Source organism: Typopeltis vanoorti, chromosome 17, assembly GCF_054136105.1.
Source record: "Typopeltis vanoorti isolate ZY-2024b chromosome 17, IOZ_Tvanoo_1.0, whole genome shotgun sequence".
NCBI classification, from domain to species: domain Eukaryota; kingdom Metazoa; phylum Arthropoda; class Arachnida; order Uropygi; family Thelyphonidae; genus Typopeltis; species Typopeltis vanoorti.
In genome coordinates this window covers 57,934,420-57,948,275 of record NC_143565.1, presented here as the reverse complement: position 1 = coordinate 57,948,275, position 13,856 = coordinate 57,934,420, and the positions used below count along the sequence as shown (strand labels likewise).

At 32.6% G+C, this 13,856-nt stretch overlaps 1 protein-coding gene across 1 annotated transcript in view; it reads left to right on the top strand.

Moving 5' to 3' along the window:
- Positions 1–13,856, top strand: part of LOC150097430 (uncharacterized) — a 43,508-nt gene that overhangs the window by 20,262 nt on the left and 9,390 nt on the right. The window lies entirely within an intron of this gene.

Genomic DNA, 13,856 nt, shown 5'->3' with positions numbered 1-13,856 from the left:
GATTTCCTTGCTCTGATCTTATTTGTCTTATTTGGATTTTATTTAGAATACTAGCTATTAAATCTTCATATACATAGTTTTTCTTATTTCATGTTGTGTCTCTGAGGAACACAGTTATATACGGCCTTGTCGAACCAGTATGACTCGATTATTCATTAAGTATAATAACGGCATAATATTAAATACGACGAAGTTACATTAAAAAAAAATATATATTTTTTTTTCTTCCTCTATGCTCGCTGACTTGCTATGGCACTGGACCCTCCTACGCAGGAGCGATTTTCAGTTCTTCTCTTTAAGTATATTATCTCTTTTTTGTTTAATAATAATGAAGTTTCATAAAGACATCCTGTTAATCGGCATTGTGAGTATATCACATATGTTTGACCTGGCAAATAACGAAAATCACGAATAAAGAGTATACAATATTTTTTTTTATTTCTTTTTAAATAATGAATGGGTAATAAAATATGGTATGATATTCACATCCACATTTTCAATTTTCAATGGTTCCAACACTCTCTCTCTCTCATGTATCCAGATGGCATAGTGCAGAGCATATTATATTAAAACAAGCACTGCTTGACAACATTCTTCTCCTCTTACGCTTTCAATTATAACAAGTCCACAGAAAATTACTTTGTAATGTACCACGAAGAGTTCACATCATGCCTCCTTTCGTCTTTCGCGCAACATACATGAAAGTTATGCTGCATACCTTAAATACCAAAGCGCCGTCTGGTTCTGCTGGTACTCCATCATGTGTGCTCAAACGCCTGTGCTTCACCTGATCTGTTATCATATTACCATATCCTATGTGAATCCTAAGCGTATTCTACACGACAGAAGCATGCCTATAGTCAACGTATTTCAAACAAAAGTGGGGCTGAGACATATCAACACTGCAGTAACAACGCTGTGTACTTTTTTACTAGTTGTACCACCTGACATTCTAAGTTTCACACTCTTCCTCAACCCTAATCTCTCTCTCTTTCTCTCTATCATTCTCTTGCGGACTAAGGATAACTAAATTTCAACGGTAACAAACCCCAATTAAATATTATGGACCGTATAGAGAGACCACCTGAATTTCTCTGAAAATTTCCATAGCTTGACTCAGCTGATGGGTAATGTTGGCAAGTAAATGCTGTATATCAAGATCAATGCTGCGATCTGTATTGATAGTCACTGATTGACTGATAAACTTCCAGGTGTTGAAAGTGACTATTGATTTTCTGCATTATTTCTGAGTTTTCCAAAAGAAAAAAAAAATTAACATCACATTAATAATATAGCATGTATTCAAAAATACAGTTTTATGCTGTTATTGCAACAAAAATGAGAAATGGTATATGCCTATGTTATTGAAATATTTTTATGATGAGCGAAAAGAAATTTCTTTATGAAAATTTCACTACAAATATTCATGAAATTATCTTCATTTTCGTATTATTTAGAGAGTTCTTCAGTAGCGAAGTGAAAGCAAACTGAATTTCTTAACCTAACCTATTATGGACACATCGTAACATATGTTTGTTCTTTCGTTACTTAAATGCCTCACAGATTTTGGCAAACTTTTCAGAACGCTTATTTACTAATATATATCCCCAATTTCAAATGTGCGATACTCAGTAATTTTTTAGAAACAGAAAATGTTCTATGAAATTTACTTTTTATTATGTCAAATGAGACCTGTATTCTTGCGCCATGGGGCTGATGTCTATCTAGGATAGCAATCGCATAAACTACGAAATACAGAAATTCATATTTATACGAGGATTCACACGTAAATATGTTCAAAATATGTTCAAAGCCAAAATATGTTCAAAGGCGGTTTTATGTTTGTGGAGAAACTAATATATTTGTTTTCTTGCTAAACTATGTACCACAGTACTGAATGAACAAATAAAATTCATTGCAAACAGTAATTAAGTGAACAACACATCAGTTTAGAGGCTTCAAATTGGCATTGCTCTCCGACCATAAATATGTCAGCAATTGACTTTATTATTATCAGTTCATAACTTAGTGCCACACATCTATCATAATAATAATATTTTTCTAAAAAAAAAAAAAATACCGAAACAACCATTATTAACTCGTATCAGGTGAAATCAAATCCCAACTATAATATTTTGGTATTTCAAAAATAACTACGTAGTTCTACGTCGAGAATTTATTAAATAAGTTATGCGTATGATAAATGATGATAAACATTCCATGCGGGTCTCAAATGAGTTTCAGAGGTTGGTTCATGTAATAATAATTTTTATGCGAGCACGGCAAAATGATGAAATGCAGCTTAATGAAAATATATGCATTATTCATTCCAGAGTGTGTAGTATGCTAAATGACATTTATTATTATTAATAATAACGTTGTATCTGCTTTATAGAATAGTAGCACTTAATTATTAAATGGTGTACTGATTCTAGACAAATACGTTGCTTAATCTGTTACCCGCTACAAAATGTCACAAAGCTCTTAACAAGTATATACGATAACTTCATCATTACTAAATGTGTGACCATTAAAGTTTAGCAGGAACTCACATGAGCGAGATGTGCATGTAACACCTGAAAACAAAGAAATATCAGGGTATTTTCATTCTTATTGTCCTTATTACCTGAAAAATACGATATTCTTAATCAGTTGATTTTATCTATAATTTATAAATATTATAGATAAAATCAATTGGTTTATCATAATTATTGATAATTTATAAAAAATCAATTATATATATATATATATATATATATATATATATATATATATATATATATATATATATAGAGAGAGAGAGAGAGAGAGAGAGAGAGAGAGAGAGAGCATTATCCATCTAATATCTTTTTTTTTGGGGGGGGGAGTTATACCCGGCCCCGGCCTTCTCTTTTCTCTTTGTATGCTGGGTAAATTATATATAAATTTATAGTAGGAGAAGACTAAAGTTTCAAACAATATATTCTGCATATTTCTATATTTAAATATTCGTGTATAGAGGCTTAAGTGCTGTGAAGACATAATGTTGGAGGTTTAATGGATTTTTTACAACACTCAGAAAGGATTAAAAAGAATTTAATACTTCCTATATTTCGTCCTAGTCACTAGGACATCTACGGGGATTACAAAAATAACTAATGTAACATAACACAAATATCATACAATACTAAGCCCAACCACGTGGATGACACTAAAGTCCCATCTAGGAAAAGGAAAAGAACAATTGTTTACCCTTCCTAGACACCTTAGTCACACGCCTGCCTAATGATACACTTGCCTTCACTGTATACAGAAAACCCACACACACAGGCAGATACATTCACAAATTCTCACACCACCACCCCTCTCAACAATATGGCATTATTAAAACTCTTACCAAGAGAGCCCACAATCTTTGTTCCAGTGGAACCGCCCTCTCTACTGAGCTTAACTACATACACAACACTTTCCTCTCCAATGGCTACAGCGATCACAGTATCAAAAAAAAATTAGTTCCTCGCCCATTCCTAGTCCTTATTAACAAGAATTTAAAAATGCCATCACCATACCCTACATCCGTGGCACATCCGAAAAATTAGCCAAGATTCTAAAAAAGTACAACCTACACACAGCATATAAACCCCACCGCAAACTTGCTACCCTTATCCGTTCTACAAGAGATCAGCTCCCTCCTCTCTCTCTGCCTGGAGTTTACAAAGTACCCTGTTCCTGTAAGCTGGCGTACTTTGGACAGACAGGCAGATCAGCGTCCATCTGCCTAGTGGAACACAAGTCTTACATCTGTAAACACAACTATGGTCATTCAGGCTTGGCTGACCATGTCTTGGACACCACCCACAGAGTATCATGGAAGAAAACCACCATTCTCCATCACAGCAAATTCAAGAAAGAGAGACTATTCTTGGAAGCAGCAGCAGCTCTTAGAAATCAACCAAATCTTAATAAATACGGTTGCATTAAGCTTTCGAAAATTTGGGAAACGCTCATCACCAGAGATCCTACTTTATATTCCAGGCCACCTACAACCGCCCTTAGATGGCGCTCCACCTAGATAGGAGTATCACCCATGTGGTTGGGCTTAGTATTGTATGGTATTTGTGTTATGTTACATTAGTTATTTTTGTAATCCCCGTAGATGTCCTAGTGACTAGGACGAAATATAGGAAGTATTAAATTCTTTTTAATCCTTTCTGAGTGTTGTAAAAAATCCATTAAACCTCCAACATTACTACATTTAAATAGTAGTAGTAGTTCACTTATACTTTTAACAGCATATAATACTAATTATAAGTTTAAAGGGAGATGGTAAATCCCGTGTTATTTTATAGCCGGGTACGAAACTCGGATCGAAATCCATCGAATCCGTAGAGTTTCATGCTGAAAAAAACTATCGACGAGCCCAAGTATAAGTGATCACTTGGGTAGTACAACACCAGGGCAACTCCAAGCAAAGGTGGTGCAAGCTCCGTCACGAACCTTAATATTCTCTCATAATGTAAAACACAGCTCCTAAGAGATGTATATACATTGTTTTACATTATGAGAAGAGGTCACTACCCAGACCGGTTTCAACCATTTTTGAGGTCTCATCAGTGAGTAGGTAGACCTGGAATATCAAGGTATATATATATATATATATATATATATATATATATATATATATATATATATATATATATATATATATATATATATATACTTCTCATATATAAGTTATATATGAGAAGAGGTCACTATATAACCTTGATATTCCAGGTCTACCTACTCACTGATGAGACCTCAAAAAAGGTTGAAACCAGTCTGGGTAGTGACCTCTTCTCATAATGTAAAACAATATATATACATCTCTTAGGAGCTGTGTTTTACATTATGAGAGAATATTAAGGTTAGTGACGGAGCTTGCTCCACCTTTGCTTGGAGTTGCCCTAGTGTTGTACTACCCAAGTGATCACTTACACTTGGGCTCGCCAATAGTTTTTTCGGCATGAAACTCTATGGATTCGATGGATTTCGATCCGAGTTTCGTACCAGGCTATAAAATAAAACGGGATTTGCCATCTCCCTTTAAACTTAACTTATGTCGCCGGTAAAATAGCCTTTTGGCTTATTATAATACTAATTATTTTAAGAATCCTAGTGTCACATATCATTTCACACCGCTTCTTAGCTTTGTTCTACCTATACACTTTCAACTAGTCAGAGGAAAATATCAGTTTCTGTTCTTGAATCAAATACAGTACTTTATCTGTTCGAAGTTATGAAAGTAAAAACTCGCATATTCCTATAGTTTGCACGAACAACAAACTATTTGGTGTTCAAAACACTTGATGTGTACGTATGCCATTGCACCCAAGTGAAATCTGTACATTTTCAAAGTTGTAGAGAAGCTGTCACAGTGAGATTCATCTGGACAACCATACTGTAGGTAATAATTGCACCCACAACAGCATATAAAAAACTTTTATTAATAAGAAATAATCCTCCAGCTGCAAGCCACGAAGCTAATAACTTAACAAGGCTAACGAGACATTCTGCTTCGATGTGTATTTGAGATTCACTCTTAGGGAACTCTTTCGTTAATTCTCTTAATTACTGAAGAAACGTTCTCCAGATTTCATGACAAATGCATCGTAAAATGTCATTATCGACAACTACCACAAACACATATGCACTATAGTAGACACAATATCCTAGAAATTAAGTTTAATTAGATTAATACTAGGAATTGCTCTGATTATATTAAAAGCAGTTTAAGTAATATTTTCTGCACACCACAGGAAAATATAAAAGCCACATCATCAGTAGTTTTAATTTTTTTTTTTTTTTACCAATGCAAATGTAATCACATTTTACAACTGTGAAAAGTGTTGTAATCTGATTTTTACAGGTAAGATTTTTTAAATGTTCTCACCTTATGCATTTCTAAAATTTAATAATGATGCTTATCCAAATTTAGATTTGAAATATATGCTGGTTCTATATATCTACAATAAATGTCAGCTAAGACTAGTTTCTATGAGTGATATCTCTATTAATACTAAATTATACTAAAAAAACATTATGGTTTTGGTAATTAAAATATTTCTGGGTATTCCTTCAAATTGTATTTATTAAAACTGTTGTAATTTTGCTGATTTTGCTCTGTACCCAGATGGCGAATAGATGTTGATTATTAATGAGTCGATATTATCTAAGTCAGAGCTTCTTAAACTTAGGTTGCGACCCCAAATGGGGTCGCGAAACATTTGGCAGCAGTAAAATGTTTCTGAGTGCGCAACGACCAAAAATTAAACTTAAACTAATTAAACAAAAATTAAACTAACAACGCGCAAGTTCACTGCAGCCTTGGTTTGAAGGCACAACATGCGCACTTTGCACTGCGCATGCCGTCACGCTACGCAACCAACGAACGCTGCCAGAAACACCTCGTCTCAGATTCGAGACTATTGTATTGTAATTCTTTATGTAAATGGTAAAATTATATTTATACCAAAGAACTGCTTTAAAATAAATTTCTTTATGATTTATCATCAGTAAATGTTTGCTTTGTATACCTATTTTATATACCTATATACCCGGGGTCGCGTAAAAATTTCTCGGACGAAAAGGGGGTCGCGAGTGGAAAAAGTTTAAGAAGCTCTAATGTAATAACTAAGAATTAACTCTTCAAGATCACTTATGCAAGCTCAGCCATGTTATTTCTATTTATTTAACTTCCCGAAAAATTTACTTCCTGTATTGTTCTGGGAAATTTTGTGCATCGGCTAACAACATGTGTCTTCTTATAAACAGGAAAGTATGATAAATTCAGCATTTGTATCAGCCTTGACTAGCACATCGACCTGCTACTTGAAGTTCTGTGAATGCTAAACTCATTAAATAGTAGTTCAAAGTGAAAGGTATGTTGATATATACAGTGCATTTGTAGGAAGAATTGGAATACTATGCTGTATTGCTATCAAGCAAGCAAATATTAAAGAGGGGAAAAAGTAAACTGTGTGTGTGTGTGTGTGTGTGTGTGTGTGTGTGTGTGTGTGTGTGTGTGTGTGTGTGTGTGTGTGTGTGTGTGTGTGTGTGTGTGTGTGTGTGTGTGTGTTCCTTTTTGGCATCATAGTCAGTTTAGCGTGTAATCTAATTGAGTGACGTTATTATACACGGTTCGAATTCTCCATGCAACACGTCCTAAAACCAGTAAATCATTTTGTTACCAATTTTTGTAGCTTTTCTACTTAAAATTTTAATTGTCAAGAATAATTTGACATGATTTCCGAAACTGCTTTCTTGAGAATTATTCTTGAGAACTGGCTATGGATTCGACTAGCGCCGTAGACATTAATTTTCGTGATTGTTTTTAAGTGGGAGATGAATATTATCACCCATTATGAGATCACCACTCGGGGAAATTATGCGGCATATTTCCGAGAGGGTATATCACTTTCATAGTATGATTATTACAAAACAATGCACTAATTTGGATTGGACACGCAAAACTACAATAGGAAAATTTGTGTCTTATACTTTGTATATAAGAACTGTAACGATGAAACAAACTGTTAATAAATTCCGAATTTTAAAGGAGTTTGGAAAGAGATTCTATGTATGTGAGTAGTAAATTATACCTTTGGTATGTTACATAAGCATTTCATCTTTCCATGTAAGTCTACCTATCTATATGGAATCGTAAATACTTTAAAGATTAGTGTTACTAAAGTTGTTGAATGTATTATTAGAATTTGAAAAGTAATCCTTTTCTGTAACTCGAGTTGCGAACTCGCAACTTCAAATTTTGTGCAATCTTCGTTAAAGTTTGGGAAAGGTGTAAAATATAAAACACAGAAACGCTAATTACTTGAAAAAGAGGGCCAAGTCTCCTAATTGTACCGCTCATATCATTTGTCTTTTTTTCGTGTGTTGACACATCATAAAGATGGACAGAAAATCATGAAATATTTATGCTTTTTTCCATTAGTTGATGACTACTCTTATATTATATAATTCATTTCCGAACGAAGCATTTCCTGTATGAGAGATGAACGTAACAGTAGCTAGCATGAATTGAGCAAGTTCAAAATGAGCAAGTTTCGAAAGCAGTAAACTCATGATAGAAGCCAATAGTACCACAGAAATGGATGAAAATCCACAGAAACGCGATGGAGATTGTCTGCCAACGTAAGTTATCAGTGATTATTTGCCTTAGCTGATAGTGGCATTACTTCTTGTAGGGAATTTGTTTCTTCGAGCAATGTTGCAGAATGCTAATAACGAAAGAATGCGGTGTAAAACTCATGATTAATTCTTCAATATGATTCAGATTATGTTAACAAATATCGCTTAAACATTAATGAAATTAGGGAAGAATTTCAAGTTAAACTATTTTCTCCTTCTTTCTTTATTTTTTAATCTTATTTGCTTAAATTGCTGACTCTTATTTCTTGAAGATACGAATATGATATTAGGATATTAAGATATTAGAGTATGCTGTTAAGAGCAGTTTGAGTTTTTTCTGCAAAAATTGATATTAAAGCACTTTCTCTCGACTCTTGTCGATACAAGAAACTGCTGAACTAACCAATAGGATCAAATGGTGTTCATAAAATCAAATTTATGTGTAGAATAACACTTATATTCATAATTACATTGAAACATAACCGTATACATTTAGCTTTAAATGAACTTCTGTGCGGAAAATCTTAAATACCTTTTTACCATAAAGACAGGTTTGGTAAAAACTGAAAGCAAAATTAGGAATTACGTATGACAAAAAAGGTGTAAAACAAATTAAACAATCAGTATGCAATCATGTCTGTGATATGTAACGAAAACAATTGGAAAGAAGAACAGCAAATAGAATTTTGAAAATGCTAAAGTGTACAAAAGCTATCCGGAGAGTTCATCGAAAAGGCAATTAATCGAATAAAGAATTTAATCAACAACAATTCGACGAAAATGCAATTAATCGAATGAACAATTCAACGAACGACAATTCGTAAAATGCAATTCGTAGAAAAAACAATTCGCCGAAAATTTTAACTTTCCGAAAATGTTATAATAAAAGTGATCCATTTAGAACAATGCTGAACCGTACAGAGTGAGAAAGCAATGCTACTTTAATAGGGAATAATTATAGAACAATATTTTTTCTTATTGTCTTTCTTGCCCGATAACTAATATCATGTCTGTTCATGGGACTAATTTGCCTGTTTCCGGGAGGAAATGTCCAACCTACGCAGGCTCCATTATTATTATTATTATTATTATTATTATTATTATTACTAGTATTAATATGCGACTTCAATACAGCAATTATTATTGGATGAATTTTATTCATCCCACAATAATTATAATGGGATTAGAATTATTATAGGATGAATAAAAGTTTCAAATCGAATCTGAATCAGATTCGCTATTAAACTTTTACAAGAAAATGTCGAACCACTCCAGTTTTCATTTCAGCTATATACGTGTCAAAAAATAACGTGTCAAAATTATGTATTACAATAACTTTCTGACTTAGCGGAATTAGTAAAAGTTGTCGATACAAGAAGCTGTCTGCACGGTTCAGTTTTTGTTCTAAATGTATCACTTATATCATAACATTTTCGAAAAAAACTTTCGAAATGATATTAACAATTCCGCTTTGGTTGGATCAATTTAGTGAAATTTTAGTTACAATTTTCAGTGAATTGTTTTTTAAGATGAATTGCATTTTATACGAATTGTCGTTTGATGAATTGTCTTTCGATTAACTGTTTTTTCGATCAATTTTCGTGGAACCATACAAAAAGGTGTAACAGAGAGTCAACTTTGTTTGATCTGACTGATAGTTTGGATGAAATACATTAAATAACTACATCTTGAGGTAAGTCGTGTTATGTATTTCATTTACGTTTGTTCTTCTGTTCGGTTTATCGTGAAGGAAAATCAAGACTTTCTGGGGGGAAAAAATCCACCAACGCAGTATTAGAATAGATAAACTCACCTTGACTTAAAAAACTCTTATCTTAAAAGTTTTTCTTGAGCATAAGATGCACTAATTGGTGTTTATAGCTGAGGTGCCTAGAAAGTATTATATAAGATATCTGGGTGAAAAAAATAGGGACAGAAGGAAATCCGAACTTAAAATATCAAACGAGATGACAGCAAGACATATCAAACAAGAAAGAGGTCTTATATGTGTCTACGCAGTTGATCTAGTACCTAAAAGATAAAAATATTTGGAAACAAGTAAAGATTTTCTGAAATTAGGTTTCATATCATTCTTGATTTCACAGAATAGCAAAATTTTATTAAGTAATGGAACTATCTCATTGATATATTTATATTTAAAAAAATAATTAAAAGACATATGGTGCTGTATTTTTAGAAGAGAGAAGTTATTATTTTAAAACAATATTATTAATTTATATATATTTACTGGAAGTGGAACATATTGTATTTCATTGTATTAAATACCTCAGAACGTCTAGCCAATCAATATATGTATATTCAAGTTTATACAGAATTCGTTATCGGTGAAATGTAGTTATTTCTGCATTAATAAATTTTTGAAAGGAATATGCGTAAATCTCCAACTGAAGTGGTGTATGTATTCACTCAGGAACCAAGTAATTATAAATAAAAATTTGTATCAAATAAATAAAGATGATAGACCTAAATTTTAAAAATGCTGACAAGTCAAAAGACTTCAAAATAGAATTTAAGAATTCAGTGCCTCTACAGAATTCTCATTACCATTGTAGCCAATATCATTGTGGGTCAGTATAATATCGATGAAAAAAAAATATTGCATGAAAAAAAGAATACATGAAAGATTACATTAAATGAGAATGAATAAACCAAAATATAATATGGTATTTCAATTTTAATTTAGTAAAAACTTCGCTGAGGATAAATTCGTCAGCAAAGTTGGCTGAATGGTTAGCGTAGCTGCTCTATAACGAATGGGCTACAAGTTCGAATCCCGCTGTGGGCGTGTCTTTAAATGAAGATAAATTTCATTGCCACGTGTGAGAAAACCGACACGCCTTATTGAAGGATTGAAGTGGTTTATAAAGTACCATGTTCGGTCTCAAGAGTTGGATTTACGTATTATCAAAAATACTAAAATAGAAAAACAATTAGTCAAACCTAATACGTTTCGTGGGCGGGAGCAAAATTTAAAAAAATAATGCTAATATTTCACAAAAATTATACTTTTAGTTTTAAAAAGGGCTAATTAGATAATTCTAAATACGTTAATTTTAGAAGTTGTATTAATTACAAATAACACCAAAAGTGTTTTTTGTAAGTCATGTATTATGGAAGACTATTTCCAATAATACATTGTGATGTATCTGACTATTTCTACATACAATAATGTGAATAATTTAAAAGTAGAGTTGATTTTTGCAATTTAGAGAGACTCCAGCTAAAAACATACAGGTTTGATTTGAGTTGAGAAAGAAAAAGGTATGTTGCATATACAGCATATCAAACGAACAGTTCGAAGTTATAAATATAACTGAAGTATATTAATGAATGGCCTGGTAACCATTTGATTATGTAGTCTGCCTGAGGAATGGATTTAAATTATCTAATGGTAGTAATTATGATATATGGAAAGTATGTTATTGAAAAATGTAACGCGTCTACTGGATAATTATAAGACTTTACATAAACGTATGTTGATGAACTTTATAATAAGAAACCACTAATATCGAAAGTAGTTCTTACCAGTCTTCAAACTTTATAAGATAGATAACTGATAATAAAACTACTCTCACTTTGAAAATAGTAAAGAAAAAACAGTATTTAGTTTTCAGGAAGATGACGAAATATTTCAGAAGTGGTCCAAAAATTGTTATGTAAGGCCATATTTAAAATTTGATAGAATTTCATTCATGACGATGAATTTGGAAGAAATGGGAATTGTGTAATAAAAATTATATATTTTATCTTCTTCTTCTCCCATCTATGTGTTATGCCTCTGGCCTGTTACAGAGCTATTTTAAGCCCTTCTAAGTCGTACCCCTCCCGAGGATGAGGTGACTAGCCCTATGCCTCCCGGTATATTCTCTGGCTGCATCTGCGTGTGTTCACGGGACCGGTTTGCCTGCTTGAGGGAGGAAAAACTCCAGATAAACTGGTAAGTAAAACCCTGCTGTCCACGCCCAAGACCGGTTAACTTGGCTATGTCTGAGAAAGATCTTTAAGCTCCTCACGTCGGCGACGGAAATCGAACCCAGAACACTCCTTTCCCATATGGTTGCGAAGCGCATAGCCAATTGGCTAACCGTGCGGACCATATATTTTATAGATAAATATATTTGTAATTGATTGTTATAATTTTTATAATTGAGTCATCACTGGGTAATTAATTATTTATGATTTTATTTGCCTATCACATTTTTGATAAGGCTAGGCGTAGCTGTCTTTCTAAGTCATGTTTATGAATTAAAAAAATAAGAAGATAATATCGAAGGTGAGTCCTAATTTTAGGCAAACGGTACCACAGAAAACATCATCTGAAGTACATATAATATATCTCTATAAACTGTCTAAACAAACTATGTGTAAATAATTTTAAAACTGTCAGGCGTTACTTTATCGTGACAGATGATCGGTAACCAATGATTTCATTCTTGACTGTACGTACAGAGCTAATGTAATCTATTGGAAACAAGGCATCATATTCACAAAAGAGAGTAGTACTAATATATTTACATATAATTATAAAATTTCTGTATAAACTATTTTTTTCTACATTTACGTATAAACATTTTCATCAATTATAAATATTTTATAATTGATGAAAATGGATACTAACTTGAAACGAATTTAAATTCGCACAAATTTGATGAAAATGTAAATACGACAATTCAATACTTATCATTTTATTTGAAAACAACAAACAAATAAAAAGGATATAGTCATGTCATATACTTTCTCTTCACTGTTTGGTATGTATTGTCTGTAGTGTGTGTCCGGGATGGGGGGGAGTGCGTGAGCTTATCACTTAGAACTTGTAGTCGTCTTTGATATAAGTTTTATTTTGATGAAAGTGGATTGTGACTGTGATATGCTCCAGTAAACAGTAGTCGGAATGCAATATAGTTAATATCCGGTATAGTTGGAATTCCTATATCGTTTTAACTTAAATAATCAACTTTAAATGGCTTTCAAAGCGGAGTAGAAGTACCATAATTCATTAGCACAGCAAAATAAAATTTTTAATAAATGCGGAACGTACTGTATATTCTAAAACGTTCTCATAATGCAATTCTTCACTACAAAAAGAAAGAGAAAAAGTTATAGACTTACGCTGAGGTAAAAGATTAATTTAATATTGCACTTATCAGTGCTGTCGTAGCAGAATTCAAATTCTACTGAATATCTAATATGAAATTATGGTAACAAAGTTATGGTAATTGCACAAACGACTTTTTGAACAATAAACGTTGTATGCATTTTTTGTAATTCACTAGAACTTTTAAGAAACGAAATATTAAATATCTTGTATATTTTCAGAGATTCTATAATGCAAGATATTAAAACTCCTGACGAAGTTCATTGTCCAAAGATGACAACGAAAGAATATGCATCCGCTCTCTACAAGGAGTCAGTTTTCACTGCAGTGCCACAGATAGTCAAGTCTAAAGGTGGTTGTCGAAAGTGTTTCAAAATTTTCATTTTGCTTGTATGCCTATCAGGTTTTATTTATCAAACAACGAGATTTTTAACTTTGTATTATGAATATCCCGAAGTCCAGGAGACAAATGTGAAATATGAAAAAGAGATTTCACCACCTGCTGTCACCATCTGCAATATGAATGGGTAAGCATTTTTTTTTCTTTATTATAATGGGTATTGCTTCACTG